At 50.6% G+C, this 16,761-nt stretch overlaps 26 non-coding genes across 26 annotated transcripts; all 26 read right to left on the bottom strand.

Moving 5' to 3' along the window:
* Nucleotides 1-1,175: 1,175 nt before the first annotated feature.
* trnag-ccc (transfer RNA glycine (anticodon CCC)) lies at nucleotides 1,176-1,246 on the bottom strand. The gene has a single exon. It is a non-coding gene; the product is annotated as a tRNA-Gly (tRNA).
* Nucleotides 1,247-2,951: 1,705 nt separating this feature from the next.
* trnag-ccc (transfer RNA glycine (anticodon CCC)) lies at nucleotides 2,952-3,022 on the bottom strand. The gene has a single exon. It is a non-coding gene; the product is annotated as a tRNA-Gly (tRNA).
* Nucleotides 3,023-4,090: 1,068 nt separating this feature from the next.
* On the bottom strand, nucleotides 4,091-4,161 carry trnag-ccc (transfer RNA glycine (anticodon CCC)). Its single transcript has one exon. It is a non-coding gene; the product is annotated as a tRNA-Gly (tRNA).
* Nucleotides 4,162-4,726: 565 nt separating this feature from the next.
* On the bottom strand, nucleotides 4,727-4,797 carry trnag-ccc (transfer RNA glycine (anticodon CCC)). Its single transcript has one exon. It is a non-coding gene; the product is annotated as a tRNA-Gly (tRNA).
* Nucleotides 4,798-5,362: 565 nt separating this feature from the next.
* On the bottom strand, nucleotides 5,363-5,433 carry trnag-ccc (transfer RNA glycine (anticodon CCC)). Its single transcript has one exon. It is a non-coding gene; the product is annotated as a tRNA-Gly (tRNA).
* An 88-nt stretch (nucleotides 5,434-5,521) lies between these two features.
* trnag-gcc (transfer RNA glycine (anticodon GCC)) lies at nucleotides 5,522-5,592 on the bottom strand. The gene has a single exon. It is a non-coding gene; the product is annotated as a tRNA-Gly (tRNA).
* Nucleotides 5,593-6,316: 724 nt separating this feature from the next.
* Nucleotides 6,317-6,387, bottom strand: trnag-acc (transfer RNA glycine (anticodon ACC)). The gene has a single exon. It is a non-coding gene; the product is annotated as a tRNA-Gly (tRNA).
* Nucleotides 6,388-7,111: 724 nt separating this feature from the next.
* Nucleotides 7,112-7,182, bottom strand: trnag-gcc (transfer RNA glycine (anticodon GCC)). The gene has a single exon. It is a non-coding gene; the product is annotated as a tRNA-Gly (tRNA).
* A 724-nt stretch (nucleotides 7,183-7,906) lies between these two features.
* trnag-ccc (transfer RNA glycine (anticodon CCC)) lies at nucleotides 7,907-7,977 on the bottom strand. The gene has a single exon. It is a non-coding gene; the product is annotated as a tRNA-Gly (tRNA).
* A 407-nt stretch (nucleotides 7,978-8,384) lies between these two features.
* trnag-ccc (transfer RNA glycine (anticodon CCC)) lies at nucleotides 8,385-8,455 on the bottom strand. Its single transcript has one exon. It is a non-coding gene; the product is annotated as a tRNA-Gly (tRNA).
* An 88-nt stretch (nucleotides 8,456-8,543) lies between these two features.
* Nucleotides 8,544-8,614, bottom strand: trnag-ccc (transfer RNA glycine (anticodon CCC)). Its single transcript has one exon. It is a non-coding gene; the product is annotated as a tRNA-Gly (tRNA).
* Nucleotides 8,615-9,497: 883 nt separating this feature from the next.
* Nucleotides 9,498-9,568, bottom strand: trnag-ccc (transfer RNA glycine (anticodon CCC)). The gene has a single exon. It is a non-coding gene; the product is annotated as a tRNA-Gly (tRNA).
* An 88-nt stretch (nucleotides 9,569-9,656) lies between these two features.
* Nucleotides 9,657-9,727, bottom strand: trnag-gcc (transfer RNA glycine (anticodon GCC)). The gene has a single exon. It is a non-coding gene; the product is annotated as a tRNA-Gly (tRNA).
* Nucleotides 9,728-10,292: 565 nt separating this feature from the next.
* trnag-gcc (transfer RNA glycine (anticodon GCC)) lies at nucleotides 10,293-10,363 on the bottom strand. The gene has a single exon. It is a non-coding gene; the product is annotated as a tRNA-Gly (tRNA).
* An 88-nt stretch (nucleotides 10,364-10,451) lies between these two features.
* trnag-acc (transfer RNA glycine (anticodon ACC)) lies at nucleotides 10,452-10,522 on the bottom strand. The gene has a single exon. It is a non-coding gene; the product is annotated as a tRNA-Gly (tRNA).
* A 958-nt stretch (nucleotides 10,523-11,480) lies between these two features.
* Nucleotides 11,481-11,551, bottom strand: trnag-gcc (transfer RNA glycine (anticodon GCC)). The gene has a single exon. It is a non-coding gene; the product is annotated as a tRNA-Gly (tRNA).
* A 724-nt stretch (nucleotides 11,552-12,275) lies between these two features.
* Nucleotides 12,276-12,346, bottom strand: trnag-ccc (transfer RNA glycine (anticodon CCC)). Its single transcript has one exon. It is a non-coding gene; the product is annotated as a tRNA-Gly (tRNA).
* Nucleotides 12,347-12,753: 407 nt separating this feature from the next.
* Nucleotides 12,754-12,824, bottom strand: trnag-ccc (transfer RNA glycine (anticodon CCC)). The gene has a single exon. It is a non-coding gene; the product is annotated as a tRNA-Gly (tRNA).
* An 88-nt stretch (nucleotides 12,825-12,912) lies between these two features.
* trnag-ccc (transfer RNA glycine (anticodon CCC)) lies at nucleotides 12,913-12,983 on the bottom strand. Its single transcript has one exon. It is a non-coding gene; the product is annotated as a tRNA-Gly (tRNA).
* Nucleotides 12,984-13,071: 88 nt separating this feature from the next.
* On the bottom strand, nucleotides 13,072-13,142 carry trnag-gcc (transfer RNA glycine (anticodon GCC)). The gene has a single exon. It is a non-coding gene; the product is annotated as a tRNA-Gly (tRNA).
* An 882-nt stretch (nucleotides 13,143-14,024) lies between these two features.
* On the bottom strand, nucleotides 14,025-14,095 carry trnag-acc (transfer RNA glycine (anticodon ACC)). Its single transcript has one exon. It is a non-coding gene; the product is annotated as a tRNA-Gly (tRNA).
* A 724-nt stretch (nucleotides 14,096-14,819) lies between these two features.
* trnag-gcc (transfer RNA glycine (anticodon GCC)) lies at nucleotides 14,820-14,890 on the bottom strand. Its single transcript has one exon. It is a non-coding gene; the product is annotated as a tRNA-Gly (tRNA).
* Nucleotides 14,891-15,614: 724 nt separating this feature from the next.
* On the bottom strand, nucleotides 15,615-15,685 carry trnag-ccc (transfer RNA glycine (anticodon CCC)). The gene has a single exon. It is a non-coding gene; the product is annotated as a tRNA-Gly (tRNA).
* Nucleotides 15,686-16,092: 407 nt separating this feature from the next.
* Nucleotides 16,093-16,163, bottom strand: trnag-ccc (transfer RNA glycine (anticodon CCC)). The gene has a single exon. It is a non-coding gene; the product is annotated as a tRNA-Gly (tRNA).
* Nucleotides 16,164-16,251: 88 nt separating this feature from the next.
* Nucleotides 16,252-16,322, bottom strand: trnag-ccc (transfer RNA glycine (anticodon CCC)). The gene has a single exon. It is a non-coding gene; the product is annotated as a tRNA-Gly (tRNA).
* An 88-nt stretch (nucleotides 16,323-16,410) lies between these two features.
* Nucleotides 16,411-16,481, bottom strand: trnag-gcc (transfer RNA glycine (anticodon GCC)). Its single transcript has one exon. It is a non-coding gene; the product is annotated as a tRNA-Gly (tRNA).
* Nucleotides 16,482-16,761: the final 280 nt, after the last annotated feature.

Here is a 16,761-nt window from a genome sequence, read left to right as displayed (position 1 = left end):
TTTTTCCTCCTTTCCTTTTATATATCAATTTCATTAATCCCATTCCCATTCTTACATTTAATTCTCCTTCCTTAAAAATCTCCTCATATACCTCTTTTAAAATTCCAGTTAAAATATCTTTAAAAACTATATAAAACTCATTCCCCAACCCATCTATTCCTGGACTTTTATTTTTATTTAACTCGTTAATTGCTCTTTTTATTTCTTCCTCGTTTATTTGTTCATCACATTCCTTTTTTTCTATCTCTCCTGCTGTTGTTTTTATTTGTTTTAGTAATTCTGCTTTGTCCTCCTCTATCACACCTTCTGCACTAAATAACTTGTCATAGTAATTTTTAATTTCTTCCAATATCCCATCATTTGTTTCTACAACTACCCCATCATCTCTTTTTACTTCATTAAATGTTTTGGCTTTACTTCGACGAGAATTCTACCACTAAACCACCAATGCTGATATGCTCATTCATCTGTCCTAGTTGGGTGTGATTGCTGCAAGGCTGTTACCCAGAGCTGGAAGATTAGCAACACAAAACAGAATTTGCATTGGCCAGAAATCGTACTTGGGTCTCCCGCGTGGCAGGCGAGAATTCTACCACTGAACCACCAATGCGGATATGCTCTTACTACTGTCCTAGTGGGGTGTGATTGCTGCAAGGCTGTTACCCAGAGCTGGAAGAGTAGCAACACAAAACAGGAATTGCATTGGCCAGGAATCGGACCCGGGTCTCCCGCGTGGCAGGCAAGAAGTCTACCAGTGAACCATTTATGCTGATATGCTTATAGTACTGCCCTAGTGGGGTGTGACTGCTGCAAGGCCGTTACCCAGAGCTGGAAGAGTAGCAACACAAAACAGGAATTGCATTGGCCGGGAATTGGACCCAGGTCTCCAGCGTGGCAGGAGAGAATTCCACCACTGAACCACCAATGCTGACCCATGTTGTTTTTTGCCTTTGTGTTATGTGAGTGCTAAAAGGCCGTCAACCAGAGTTGTTACAGGAGCCACACAAAACAGCAATTGCATTAGACAGGAATGGAACCCAGGTCTCCCTCTTAGAAGGAAAGAATTCTACCAGTGAACCACCAGTGCTGATATGCTAGTACTGCTGTCCTAGTTGGGTGTGATTGCTGCAAGGCTGTTACCCAGAGCTGGAAAAGTAGCAACAAAAAACAGGAATTGCATTGGCCGGGAATCGGACTCGGGTCTCCCGCATGGGAGGCGAGAATTCTACCACTGAACCACCAATGCTGATTTGCTGTTACTACTGTCCTAGTGGGGTCCCAAAAAGACCACCTTTTTGTGTGGCTCCTGTAACAACTCTGGTTGACGGCCTTTTAGCACTCACATAACACAAAGGCAAAAAACAACATGGGTCAGCAATGGTGGTTCAGTGGTGGAATTGATAAACTTATGATGTATGGAATTGATGTATGCTGATATGCTCATACATCTGTCCTAGTGGGGTGTGATTGCTGCAAGGCTGTTACCCAGAGCTGGAAGATTAGCAACACAAAACAGGATTTGAATTGGCCAGGAATCGTACTCAGGTCTCCCGCGTGGCAGGCAAGAGTTCTACCAGTGAACCACCAATGCTGATATGCGCATGCTGCTCTCCTAGTTGGGTGTGATTGCTGCAAGGCTGTTACCCAGAGCTGGAAGAGTAGCAACACAAAAGAGAAATTGCATTGGTTGAGAATCGGACCCTTGTCTCCCACGTGGCAGGCGAGAATACTACCACTGAACCACCAATGCTCATATGCTCAAACATGTGTCCTAGTGGGGTGTGATTGCTGCAAGGCTGTTACCCAGAGCTGGAAGAGAAGCAGCACAAAACAGGAACTGCGTTGGCCAGGAATCGGACCCAGGTCCCCTGCGTGGGATGCGAGAATTCTACCACTAAACCACCATTGCTGATATGCTCATACTGCTGTCCTAGTGGGGTGTGATTGCTGCAAGGCTGTTACCCAGAGCTGGAAGACTAGCAACACAAAACAGGATTTGCATTGGCCGGGAATCGGACCCAGGTCTCCCGCATGGCAGGCGAGAATTTTACCACTGAACCACCAATGCTGATATGCTCATTCATCTGTCCTACTGGGGTGTGATTGCTGCAAGGCTGTTACCCAGAGCTGGAAGATTAGCTACACAAAACAGGATTGGCATTGGCCAGGAATCGGACCCGGGTCTCCCACATGGCAGGCGAGAATTCTACCACTGAACCACCAATGCTGATATGCTCACTCATCTGTCCTAGTGGCGTGTGATTGCTGCAAGGCTGTTACCCAGAGCTGTAAGATTAGCAACACAAAACAGGATTTGCATTGGCCAGGAATCGTACTCGGGTCTCCCGCGTGGCAGGCGAGAATTCTACCACTGAACCACCAATGCGGATATGCTCTTACTACTGTCCTAGTGGGGTGTGATTGCTGCAAGGCTGTTACCCAGAGCTGGAAGAGTAGCAACACAAAACAGGAATTGCATTGGCCAGGAATCGGACCCGGGTCTCCCGCGTGGCAGGCAAGAATTCTACCAGTGAACCATTTATGCTGATATGCTTATAGTACTGCCCTAGTGGGGTGTGACTGCTGCAAGGCCGTTACCCAGAGCTGGAAGAGTAGCAACACAAAACAGGAATTGCATTGGCCGGGAATTGGACCCAGGTCTCCAGCGTGGCAGGAGAGAATTCCACCACTGAACCACCAATGCTGACCCATGTTGTTTTTTGCCTTTGTGTTATGTGAGTGCTAAAAGGCCGTCAACCAGAGTTGTTACAGGAGCCACACAAAACAGTAATTGCATTAGACAGGAATGGAACCCAGGTCTCCCTCATAGAAGGAAAGAATTCTACCAGTGAACCACCAGTGCTGATATGCTAATACTGCTGTCCTAGTTGGGTGTGATTGCTGCAAGGCTGTTACCCAGAGCTGGAAAAGTAGCAACAAAAAACAGGAATTGCATTGGCCGGGAATCGGACTCAGGTCTCCCGCATGGGAGGCGAGAATTCTACCACTGAACCACCAATGCTGATATGCTGTTACTATTGTCCTAGTGGGGTCCCAAAAAGACCACCGTTTTGTGTGGCTCCTGTAACAACTCTGGTTGATGGCCTTTTAGCACTCACATAACACAAAGGCAAAAAACAACATGGGTCAGCAATGGTGGTTCAGTGGTGGAATTGATCCACTTATGATGTATGGAATTGATGTATGCTGATATGCTCATACATCTGTCCTAGTGGGGTGTGATTGCTGCAAGGCTGTTACCCAGAGCTGGAAGATTAGCAACACAAAACAGAATTTGCATTGGCCAGGAATCGTACTCGGGTCTCCCGCGTGGCAGGCGAGAATACTACCACTGAACTACCAATGCTCATATGCTCAAACATGTGTCCTAGTGGGGTGTGATTGCTGCAAGGCTGTTACCCAGAGCTGGAAGAGAAGCAGCACAAAACAGGAACTGCGTTGGCCAGGAATCGGACCCAGGTGCCCTGCGTGGGATGCGAGAATTCTACCACTAAACCACCATTACTGATATGCTCATAGTGCTGTCCTAGTGGGGTGTGATTGCTGCAAGGCTGTTATCAGAGCTGGTTGAGTAGCAACACAAAACAGGATTTGCATTGGCTGGGAATCGGACCCGGGTCTCCCACATGGCAAGCGAGAATTCTACCACTGAACCACCAATGCTGATATGCTCGATCATCTGTCCTAGTGGGGTGTGATTGCTGCAAGGCTGTTACCCAGAGCTGGAAGAGTAGCAACACAAAACAGGAATTGCATTGGTCAGGAATCTGACCTGGGTCTCCCGCATGGCAGGCAAGAATCCTACCACTGAACCATTTAAGCTGATATGCTTACAGTGCTGCCCTAGTGGGGTGTGACTGCTGCAAGACCGTTACCCAGAGCTGGAAGAGTAGCAACACAAAACAGGAATTGCATTGGCTGGGAATTGGACCCGGGTCTCCTGCGTGGCAGGCGAGAATTCCACCACTGAACCACCAATGCTGATATGCTCATACATCTGTCCTAGTGGGGTGTGATTGCTGCAAGGCTGTTACCCAGAGCTGGAAGACTAGCAACACAAAACAGGATTTGCATTGGCCGGGAATCGAACCCGGCTCTCCAACGTGGGAGGCGAGAATTCTACCACTGAACCACCAATGCTGATATGCTCATCATGCTGTCCTAGTGGGTTGTGATTGCTGCAAGGCTGTTACCCAGAGCTGGAAGAGTAGCAACACAAAACAGGAACTGCGTTGGCCGGGAATCGGACCCAGGTCCCCTGCGTGGGACGTGAGAATTCTACCACTAAACCACCAATGCTGATATGCTCATCATGCTGTCCTAGTGGGTTGTGATTGCTGCAAGGCTGTTACCCAGAGCTGGAAGAGTAGCAACACAAAAGAGAAATTGCATTGGCTGGGAATCAGACCCATGTCTCGCACATGGCAGGCGAGAATACTACCACTGAACCACCAATGCTGATATGCTCATTCATCTGTCCTAGTGGGTTGTGATTGCTGCAAGGCTGTTACCCAGAGCTGGAAGAGAAGCAACACAAAACAGGAACTGCGTTGGCCGGGAATCGAACCCAGGTCCCCTGCGTGGGACGTGAGAATTCTACCACTAAACCACCATTGCTGATATGCTCATAGTGCTGTCCTAGTGGGGTGTGATTGCTGCAAGGCTGTTACCCCGAGCTGGAAGACTAGCAACACACAACAGGATTTGCATTGGCCGGGAATCGAAGCCGGCTCTCCCACGTGGGAGGCGAGAATTCTACCACTGAACCACCAATGCTGATATGCTCATCATGCTGTCCTAGTGGGTTGTGATTGCTGCAAGGCTGTTACCCAGAGCTGGAAGAGTAGCAACACAAAAGAGAAATTGCATTGGCTGGCAATCGGACCCATGTCTCCCACGTGGCAGGCGAGAATACTACCACTGAACCACCAATGCTGATATGCTCAATTGTCTGTCCTAGTGGGGTGTGATTGCTGCAAGGCTGTTACCCAGAGCTGGAAGAGAAGCAACACAAAACAGGAACTGCGTTGGCCGGGAATCGGACCCAGGTCCCCTGCGTGGGACGTGAGAATTCTACCACTAAACCACCATTGCTGATATGCTCATACTGCTGTCCTAGTGGGGTGTGATTGTTGCAAGGCTGTTACCCAGAGCTGGATGAGTAGCAACACAAAACAGGAATTGCATTGGCCGGGAATCGGACCCAGGTCTCCCAGATGGGAGGTGAGAATTCTACCACTGAACCACCAATGCTGATATGCTCATACATCTGTCCTAGTGGGGTGTGATTGCTGCAAGGCTGTTACCCAGAGCTGGAAGATTAGCAACACAAAACAGGAATTGCATTGGCCGGGAATCGGACCCGGCTCTACCGCGTGGGAGGCGAGAATTCTACCACTGAACCACCAATGCTGATATGCTCATACTGCTGTCCTAGTGGGGTGTGATTGCTGCAAGGCTGTTACCCAGAGCTGGATGAGTAGCAACACAAAATAGGATTTGCATTGGCCGGGAATCGGACCCGGGTCTCCCGCGTGGCAGGCGAGAATTCTACCACTGAACCACCAATGCTGATATGCTCATTCATCGGTCCTAGTGGGGTGTGATTGCTGCAAGGCTGTTACCCAGAGCTGGAAGATTAGCAACACAAAACAGGATTTGCATTGGCCGGGAATCGGACCCGGGTCTCCCGCGTGGCAGGCGAGAATTCTACCACTGAAGCACCAATGCTGATATGCTCATTCATCTGTCCTAGTGGGGTGTGATTGCTGCAAGGCTGTTACCCAGAGCTGAAAGAGTAGCAACACAAAACAGGAATTGCATTGGCCGGGAATCGGACCCAGGTCTCCCAGATGGGAGGCGAGAATTCTACCACTGATCCACCAATGCTGATATGTTCTAATGGCTGTCCTAGTGATGTGTGATTGCTGCAAGGCTGTTACCCAGAGCTGGAAGAGTAGCAACACATAACAGGATTTGCATTGGCCGGGAATCGGACCCGGGTCTCCCGCATGGCAGGCGAGAATTCTACCACTGAAACACCAATGCTGATATGCTCATACATCTGTCCTAGTGGGGTGTGATTGCTGCAAGGCTGTTACCCAGAGCTGGAAGATTAGCAACACAAAACAGGAATTGCAATGGCCGGGAATCGGACCCAGGTCTCCCGCATGGCAGGCGAGAATTCTACCACTGAACCACCAATGCTGATATGCTCATTCATCTGTCCTAGTTGGGTGTGATTGCTGCAAGGCTGTTACCCAGAGCTGGAAGAGTAGCAACACAAAACAGGATTTGCATTGGCCGGGAATCGGACCCGGGTCTCCCGCGTGGTAGGCGAGAATTCTACCCCTGAACCACCAATGCTGATACGCTCATTCATCTGTCCTAGTGGGGTGTGATTGCTGCAAGGCTGTTACCCAGAGCTGAAAGAGTAGCAACACAAAACAGGAATTGCATTGGCCGGGAATCGGACCCAGGTCTCCCAGATGGGAGGTGAGAATTCTACCACTGAACCACCAATGCTGATATGTTCTAATGGCTGTCCTAGTGATGTGTGATTGCTGCAAGGCTGTTACCCAGAGCTGGAAGAGTAGCAACACAAAACAGGAATTGCATTGGCCGGGAATCGGACCCAGGTCTCACAGATGGCAGGCGAGAATTCTACCACTGAACCACCAATGCTGATATGTTCTAATGGCTGTCCTAGTGATGTGTGATTGCTGCAAGGCTGTTACCCAGAGCTGGAAGAGTAGCAACACAAAACAGGATTTGCATTGGCCGGGAATCGGACCCGGGTCTCCCGCGTGGCAGGCAAGAATTCTACCACTGAACCACCAATGCTGATATGCTCATACATCTGTCCTAGTGGGGTGTGATTGCTGCAAGGCTGTTACCCAGAGCTGGAAGATTAGCAACACAAAACAGGATTTGCATTGGCCAGGAATCGTACTCGGGTCTCCCGCGTGGCAGGCAAGAATTCTACCAGTGAACCACCAATGCTGATATGCTCATACTGCTCTCCTAGTTGGGTGTGATTGCTGCAAGGCTGTTACCCAGAGCTGGAAGAGTAGCAACACAAAACAGGATTTGCATTGGCCGGGAATCGGACCCGGGTCTCCCGCGTGGCAGGCGAGAATTCTACCACTGAACCACCAATGCTGATATGCTCATTTATCTGTCCTAGTGGGGTGTGATTGCTGCAAGGCTGTTACCCAGAGCTGGAAGATTAGCAACACAAAACAGGATTTGCATTGGCCAGGAATCGTACTCGGGTCTCTCGCGTGGCAGGCAAGAGTTCTACCAGTGAACCACCAATGCTGATATGCGCATGCTGCTCTCCTAGTTGGGTGTGATTGCTGCAAGGCTGTTACCCAGAGCTGGAAGAGTAGCAACACAAAAGAGAAATTGCATTGGCTGAGAATCAGACCCTTGTCTCCTACATGGCAGGCGAGAATACTACCACTGAACCACCAATGCTCATATGCTCAAACATGTGTCCTAGTGGGTTGTGATTGCTGCAAGGCTGTTACCCAGAGCTGGAAGAGTAGCAACACAAAACAGGAATTGCATTGGCCAGGAATCTGACCTGGGTCTCCCGCGTGGCAGGCAAGAATCCTACCAGTGAACCATTTAAACTGATATGCTTACAGTGCTGCCCTAGTGGGGTGTGACTGCTGCAAGGCCGTTACCCAGAGCTGGAAGAGTAGCAACACAAAACAGGAATTACATTGGCTGGGAATTGGACCCGGGTCTCCAGCGTGGCAGGCGAGAATTGCACCACTGAACCACCAATGCTGATATGCTCATACATCTGTCCTAGTGGGGTGTGATTGCTGCAAGGCTGTTACCCAGAGCTGGAAGACAAGCAACACAAAACAGGAATTGCATTGGCCGGGAATCGAACCCAGCTCTCCAACGTGGGAGGCGAGAATTCTACCACTGAACCACCAATGCTGATATGCTCATCTTGCTGTCCTAGTGGGTTGTAATTTGCTGCAAGGCTGTTACCCAGAGCTGGAAGAGTAGCAACACAAAAGATAAAATGCATTGGCTGGGAATCGGACCCATGTCTCGCACGTGGCAGGCGAGAATACTACCACTGAACCACCAATGCTGATATGCTCAATTGTCTGTCCTAGTGGGGTGTGATTGCTGCAAGGCTGTTACCCAGAGCTGGATGAGAAGCAACACAAAACAGGAAGTGCATTGGCCGGGAATTGGACCCAGGTCCCCTGCGTGGGACGTGAGAATTCTACCACTAAACCACCATTGCTGATATGCTCATAGTGCTGTCCTAGTGGGGTCTGATTGCTGCAAAGCTGTTACCCAGAGCTGGAAGATTAGCAACACAAAACAGGAAGTGCATTGGCCGGGAATCGAACCCGGCTCTCCCGCGTGGGAGGCGGGAATTCTACCACTGAACCACCAATGCTGATATTCTCATTCATCTGTCCTAGTGGGGTGTGATTGCTGCAAGGCTGTTACCCAGAGCTGGAAGATTAGCAACACAAAACAGGAAGTGCATTGGCCGGGAATCGAACCCGGCTCTCCCGCGTGGGAGGCGGGAATTCTACCACAGAACCACCAATGCTGATATGCTCATACATCTGTCCTAGTGGGGTGTGATTGCTGCAAGGCTGTTACCCAGAGCTGGAAGATTAGCAACACAAAACAGGAATTGCAATGGCCGGGAATCGGACCCAGGTCTCCCGCGTGGCAGGCGAGAATTCTACCACTGAACCACCAATGCTGATATGCTCATTCATCCGTCCTAGTGGGGTGTGATTGCTGCAAGGCTGTTACCCAGAGCTGGAAGATTAGCAACACAAAACAGGATTTGCATTGGCCAGGAATCGTACTCGGGTCTCCCGCGTGGCAGGCAAGAATTCTACCACTGAACCACCAATGCTGATATGCTCATACTGCTGTCCTAGTGGGGTGTGATTGCTGCAAGGCTGTTACCCAGAGCTGGATGAGTAGCAACACAAAATGGGACTTGCATTGGCCGGGAATCGGACCCGGGTCTCCCACGTGGCAGGCGAGAATTCTACCACTGAACCACCAATGCTGATATGTTCATTCATCGGTCCTAGTGGGGTGTGATTGCTGCAAGGCTGTTACCCAGAGCTGGAAGATTAGCAACACAAAACAGGATTTGCATTGGCCAGGAATCGTACTCGGGTCTCCCGCGTGGCAGGCAAGAATTCTACCAGTGAACCACCAATGCTGATATGCTCATACTGCTCTCCTAGTGGGGTGTGATTGTTGCAAGGCTGTTACCCAGAGCTGGATGAGTAGCAACACAAAACAGGAATTGCATTGGCCGGGAATCGGACCCAGGTCTCACAGATGGGAGGTGAGAATTCTACCACTGAACCACCAATGCTGATATGCTCATACATCTGTCCTAGTGGGGTGTGATTGCTGCAAGGCTGTTACCCAGAGCTGGAAGATTAGCAACACAAAACAGGAATTGCATTGGCCGGGAATCGGACCCGGCTCTACCGCGTGGGAGGCGAGAATTCTACCACTGAACCACCAATGCTGATATGCTCATACTGCTGTCCTAGTGGGGTGTGATTGCTGCAAGGCTGTTACCCAGAGCTGGATGAGTAGCAACACAAAATAGGATTTGCATTGGCCGGGAATCGGACCCGGGTCTCCCGCGTGGCAGGCGAGAATTCTACCACTGAACCACCAATGCTGATATGCTCATTCATCGGTCCTAGTGGGGTGTGATTGCTGCAAGGCTGTTACCCAGAGCTGGAAGATTAGCAACACAAAACAGTATTTGCATTGGCCGGGAATCGGACCCGGGTCTCCCGCGTGGCAGGCGAGAATTCTACCACTGAAGCACCAATGCTGATATGCTCATTCATCTGTCCTAGTGGGGTGTTATTGCTGCAAGGCTGTTACCCAGAGCTGAAAGAGTAGCAACACAAAACAGGAATTGCATTGGCCGGGAATCGGACCCAGGTCTCCCAGATGGGAGGCGAGAATTCTACCACTGAACCACCAATGCTGATATGTTCTAATGGCTGTCCTAGTGATGTGTGATTGCTGCAAGGCTGTTACCCAGAGCTGGAAGAGTAGCAACACATAACAGGATTTGCATTGGCCGGGAATCGGACCCGGGTCTCCCTCGTGGCAGGCGAGAATTCTACCACTGAAACACCAATGCTGATATGCTCATACATCTGTCCTAGTGGGGTGTGATTGCTGCAAGGCTGTTACCCAGAGCTGGAAGATTAGCAACACAAAACAGGAATTGCATTGGCCGGGAATCGGACCCAGGTCTCCCGCATGGCAGGCGAGAATTCTACCACTGAACCACCAATGCTGATATGCTCATTCATCTGTCCTAGTTGGGTGTGATTGCTGCAAGGCTGTTACCCAGAGCTGGAAGAGTAGCAACACAAAACAGGATTTGCATTGGCCGGGAATCGGACCCGGGTCTCCCGCGTGGTAGGCGAGAATTCTACCACTGAACCACCAATGCTGATACGCTCATTCATCTGTCCTAGTGGGGTGTGATTGCTGCAAGGCTGTTACCCAGAGCTGAAAGAGTAGCAACACAAAACAGGAATTGCATTGGCCGGGAATCGGACCCAGGTCTCCCAGATGGGAGGTGAGAATTCTACCACTGAACCACCAATGCTGATATGTTCTAATGGCTGTCCTAGTGATGTGTGATTGCTGCAAGGCTGTTACCCAGAGCTGGAAGAGTAGCAACACAAAACAGGATTTGCATTGGCAGGGAATCGGACCTGGGTCTCCCGCGTGGCAGGCGAGCTGGAAGATTAGCAACACAAAACAGGAATTGCATTGGCCGGTAATCGGACCCGGGTCTCCCGCGTGGCAGAAGAGAATTCTACCACTGAAGCACCAATGCTGATATGCTCATTCATCTGTCCTAGTGGGGTGTGATTGCCGCAAGGCTGTTATCCAGAGCTGAAAGAGTAGCAACACAAAACAGGAATTGCATTTGCCGGGAATCGGACCCAGGTCTCACAGATGGCAGGCGAGAATTCTACCACTGAACCACCAATGCTGATATGTTCTAATGGCTGTCCTAGTGATGTGTGATTGCTGCAAGGCTGTTACCCAGAGCTGGAAGAGTAGCAACACAAAACAGGATTTGCATTGGCTGGGAATCGGACCCGGGTCTCCCGCGTGGCAGGCAAGAATTCTACCACTGAACCACCAATGCTGATATGCTCATACATCTGTCCTAGTGGGGTGTGATTGCTGCAAGGCTGTTACCCAGAGCTGGAAGATTAGCAACACAAAACAGGATTTGCATTGGCCAGGAATCGTACTCGGGTCTCCCGCGTGGCAGGCAAGAATTCTACCAGTGAACCACCAATGCTGATATGCTCATACTGCTCTCCTAGTTGGGTGTGATTGCTGCAAGGCTGTTACCCAGAGCTGGAAGAGTAGCAACACAAAACAGGATTTGCATTGGCCGGGAATCGGACCCGGGTCTCCCGCGTGGCAGGCGAGAATTCTACCACTGAACCACCAATGCTGATATGCTCATTTATCTGTCCTAGTGGGGTGTGATTGCTGCAAGGCTGTTACCCAGAGCTGGAAGATTAGCAACACAAAACAGGATTTGCATTGGCCAGGAATCGTACTCGGGTCTCCCGCGTGGCAGGCAAGAGTTCTACCAGTGAACCACCAATGCTGATATGCGCATGCTGCTCTCCTAGTTGGGTGTGATTGCTGCAAGGCTGTTACCCAGAGCTGGAAGAGTAGCAACACAAAAGAGAAATTGCATTGGCTGAGAATCAGACCCTTGTCTCCTACGTGGCAGGCGAGAATACTACCACTGAACCACCAATGCTCATATGCTCAAACATGTGTCCTAGTGGGTTGTGATTGCTGCAAGGCTGTTACCCAGAGCTGGAAGAGTAGCAACACAAAACAGGAATTGCATTGGCCAGGAATCTGACCTGGGTCTCCCGCGTGGCAGGCAAGAATCCTACCAGTGAACCATTTAAACTGATATGCTTACAGTGCTGCCCTAGTGGGGTGTGACTGCTGCAAGGCCGTTACCCAGAGCTGGAAGAGTAGCAACACAAAACAGGAATTACATTGGCTGGGAATTGGACCCGGGTCTCCAGCGTGGCAGGCGAGAATTGCACCACTGAACCACCAATGCTGATATGCTCATACATCTGTCCTAGTGGGGTGTGATTGCTGCAAGGCTGTTACCCAGAGCTGGAAGACTAGCAACACAAAACAGGAATTGCATTGGCCGGGAATCGAACCCGGCTCTCCAACGTGGGAGGCGAGAATTCTACCACTGAACCACCAATGCTGATATGCTCATCTTGCTGTCCTAGTGGGTTGTAATTTGCTGCAAGGCTGTTACCCAGAGCTGGAAGAGTAGCAACACAAAAGATAAAATGCATTGGCTGGGAATCGGACCCATGTCTCGCACGTGGCAGGCGAGAATACTACCACTGAACCACCAATGCTGATATGCTCAATTGTCTGTCCTAGTGGGGTGTGATTGCTGCAAGGCTGTTACCCAGAGCTGGATGAGAAGCAACACAAAACAGGAAGTGCGTTGGCCGGGAATTGGACCCAGGTCCCCTGCGTGGGACGTGAGAATTCTACCACTAAACCACCATTGCTGATATGCTCATAGTGCTGTCCTAGTGGGGTCTGATTGCTGCAAAGCTGTTACCCAGAGCTGGAAGATTAGCAACACAAAACAGGAAGTGCATTGGCCGGGAATCGAACCCGGCTCTCCCGCGTGGGAGGTGGGAATTCTACCACTGAACCACCAATGCTGATATTCTCATTCATCTGTCCTAGTGGGGTGTGATTGCTGCAAGGCTGTTACCCAGAGCTGGAAGATTAGCAACACAAAACAGGAAGTGCATTGGCCGGGAATCGAACCCGGCTCTCCCGCGTGGGAGGCGGGAATTCTACCACTGAACCACCAATGCTGATATGCTCATACTGCTGTCCTAGTGGGGTGTGATTGCTGCAAGGCTGTTACCCAGAGCTGGATGAGTAGCAACACAAAATGGGATTTGCATTGGCCGGGAATCGGACCCAGGTCTCCCGCGTGGCAGGCGAGAATTCTACCACTGAACCACCAATGCTGATATGCTCATTCATCCGTCCTAGTGGGGTGTGATTGCTGCAAGGCTGTTACCCAGAGCTGGAAGATTAGCAACACAAAACAGGATTTGCATTGGCCAGGAATCGTACTCGGGTCTCCCGCGTGGCAGGCAAGAATTCTACCACTGAACCACCAATGCTGATATGCTCATACTGCTGTCCTAGTGGGGTGTGATTGCTGCAAGGCTGTTACCCAGAGCTGGATGAGTAGCAACACAAAATGGGATTTGCATTGGCCGGGAATCGGACCCGGGTCTCCCACGTGGCAGGCGAGAATTCTACCACTGAACCACCAATGCTGATATGCTCATTCATTGGTCCTAGTGGGGTGTGATTGCTGCAAGGCTGTTACCCAGAGCTGGAAGATTAGCAACACAAAACAGGATTTCATTGGCCAGGAATCGTACTCGGGTCTCCCGCGTGGCAGGCAAGGGTTCTACCAGTGAACCACCAATGCTGATATGCTCATGCTGCTCTCCTAGTTGGGTGTTATTGCTGCAAGGCTGTTACCCAGAACTGGAAGAGTAGCAACACAAAACAGGATTTGAATTGGCCGGGAATCAAACCCGGCTCTCCCGCGTGGGAGGCGAGATTTCTACCACTGAACCACCTATGCTGATATGCTCACACTGCTCTCCTAGTGGGGTGTGATTGCTGCAAGGCTGTTACCCAGAGCTGGATGAGTAGCAACACAAAAGAGAAATTGCATTGGCTGAGAATAGGACCCTTGTTTCCCAAGTGGCAGGCGAGAATACTACCACTGAACCACCAATGCTCATATGCTCAAACATGTGTCCTAGTGGGGTGTGATTGCTGCAAGGCTGTTACCCAGAGCTGGAAGAGTAGCAACACAAAACAGGATTTGCATTGGCCGGGAATCGGACCCGGGTCTCCCGCGTGGTAGGCGAGAATTCTACCCCTGAACCACCAATGCTGATACGCTCATTCATCTGTCCTAGTGGGGTGTGATTGCTGCAAGGCTGTTACCCAGAGCTGAAAGAGTAGCAACACAAAACAGGAATTGCATTGGCCGGGAATCGGACCCAGGTCTCCCAGATGGGAGGTGAGAATTCTACCACTGAACCACCAATGCTGATATGTTCTAATGGCTGTCCTAGTGATGTGTGATTGCTGCAAGGCTGTTACCCAGAGCTGGAAGAGTAGCAACACAAAACAGGAATTGCATTGGCCGGGAATCGGACCCAGGTCTCACAGATGGCAGGCGAGAATTCTACCACTGAACCACCAATGCTGATATGTTCTAATGGCTGTCCTAGTGATGTGTGATTGCTGCAAGGCTGTTACCCAGAGCTGGAAGAGTAGCAACACAAAACAGGATTTGCATTGGCCGGGAATCGGACCCGGGTCTCCCGCGTGGCAGGCAAGAATTCTACCACTGAACCACCAATGCTGATATGCTCATACATCTGTCCTAGTGGGGTGTGATTGCTGCAAGGCTGTTACCCAGAGCTGGAAGATTAGCAACACAAAACAGGATTTGCATTGGCCAGGAATCGTACTCGGGTCTCCCGCGTGGCAGGCAAGAATTCTACCAGTGAACCACCAATGCTGATATGCTCATACTGCTCTCCTAGTTGGGTGTGATTGCTGCAAGGCTGTTACCCAGAGCTGGAAGAGTAGCAACACAAAACAGGATTTGCATTGGCCGGGAATCGGACCCGGGTCTCCCGCGTGGCAGGCGAGAATTCTACCACTGAACCACCAATGCTGATATGCTCATTTATCTGTCCTAGTGGGGTGTGATTGCTGCAAGGCTGTTACCCAGAGCTGGAAGATTAGCAACACAAAACAGGATTTGCATTGGCCAGGAATCTGACCTGGGTCTCCCGCGTGGCAGGCAAGAATCCTACCAGTGAACCACCAATGCTGATATGCGCATGCTGCTCTCCTAGTTGGGTGTGATTGCTGCAAGGCTGTTACCCAGAGCTGGAAGAGTAGCAACACAAAAGAGAAATTGCATTGGCTGAGAATCAGACCCTTGTCTCCTACGTGGCAGGCGAGAATACTACCACTGAACCACCAATGCTCATATGCTCAAACATGTGTCCTAGTGGGTTGTGATTGCTGCAAGGCTGTTACCCAGAGCTGGAAGAGTAGCAACACAAAACAGGAATTGCATTGGCCAGGAATCTGACCTGGGTCTCCCGCGTGGCAGGCAAGAATCCTACCAGTGAACCATTTAAACTGATATGCTTACAGTGCTGCCCTAGTGGGGTGTGACTGCTGCAAGGCCGTTACCCAGAGCTGGAAGAGTAGCAACACAAAACAGGAATTACATTGGCTGGGAATTGGACCCGGGTCTCCAGCGTGGCAGGCGAGAATTGCACCACTGAACCACCAATGCTGATATGCTCATACATCTGTCCTAGTGGGGTGTGATTGCTGCAAGGCTGTTACCCAGAGCTGGAAGACTAGCAACACAAAACAGGAATTGCATTGGCCGGGAATCGAACCCGGCTCTCCAACGTGGGAGGCGAGAATTCTACCACTGAACCACCAATGCTGATATGCTCATCTTGCTGTCCTAGTGGGTTGTAATTTGCTGCAAGGCTGTTACCCAGAGCTGGAAGAGTAGCAACACAAAAGATAAAATGCATTGGCTGGGAATAGGACCCATGTCTCGCACGTGGCAGGCGAGAATACTACCACTGAACCACCAATGCTGATATGCTCAATTGTCTGTCCTAGTGGGGTGTGATTGCTGCAAGGCTGTTACCCAGAGCTGGATGAGAAGCAACACAAAACAGGAAGTGCGTTGGCCGGGAATTGGACCCAGGTCCCCTGCGTGGGACGTGAGAATTCTACCACTAAACCACCATTGCTGATATGCTCATAGTGCTGTCCTAGTGGGGTCTGATTGCTGCAAAGCTGTTACCCAGAGCTGGAAGATTAGCAACACAAAACAGGAAGTGCATTGGCCGGGAATCGAACCCGGCTCTCCCGCGTGGGAGGCGGGAATTCTACCACTGAACCACCAATGCTGATATTCTCATTCATCTGTCCTAGTGGGGTGTGATTGCTGCAAGGCTGTTACCCAGAGCTGGAAGATTAGCAACACAAAACAGGAAGTGCATTGGCCGGGAATCGAACCCGGCTCTCCCGCGTGGGAGGCGGGAATTCTACCACAGAACCACCAATGCTGATATGCTCATACTGCTGTCCTAGTGGGGTGTGATTGCTGCAAGGCTGTTACCCAGAGCTGGATGAGTAGCAACACAAAATGGGATTTGCATTGGCCGGGAATCGGACCCAGGTCTCCCGCGTGGCAGGCGAGAATTCTACCACTGAACCACCAATGCTGATATGCTCATTCATCCGTCCTAGTGGGGTGTGATTGCTGCAAGGCTGTTACCCAGAGCTGGAAGATTAGCAACACAAAACAGGATTTGCATTGGCCAGGAATCGTACTCGGGTCTCCCGCGTGGCAGGCAAGAATTCTACCACTGAACCACCAATGCTGATATGCTCATACTGCTGTCCTAGTGGGGTGTGATTGCTGCAAGGCTGTTACCCAGAGCTGGATGAGTAGCAACACAAAATGGGACTTGCATTGGCCGGGAATCGGACCCGGGTCTCCCA

The sequence above is a fragment of the Danio rerio genome, chromosome 4 (genome assembly GCF_052040795.2).
Source record: "Danio rerio strain M-AB ecotype USA chromosome 4, GRCz13ab, whole genome shotgun sequence".
Taxonomy (NCBI): domain Eukaryota; kingdom Metazoa; phylum Chordata; class Actinopteri; order Cypriniformes; family Danionidae; genus Danio; species Danio rerio.
This window is presented reverse-complemented; position numbering and strand designations above follow the sequence as displayed.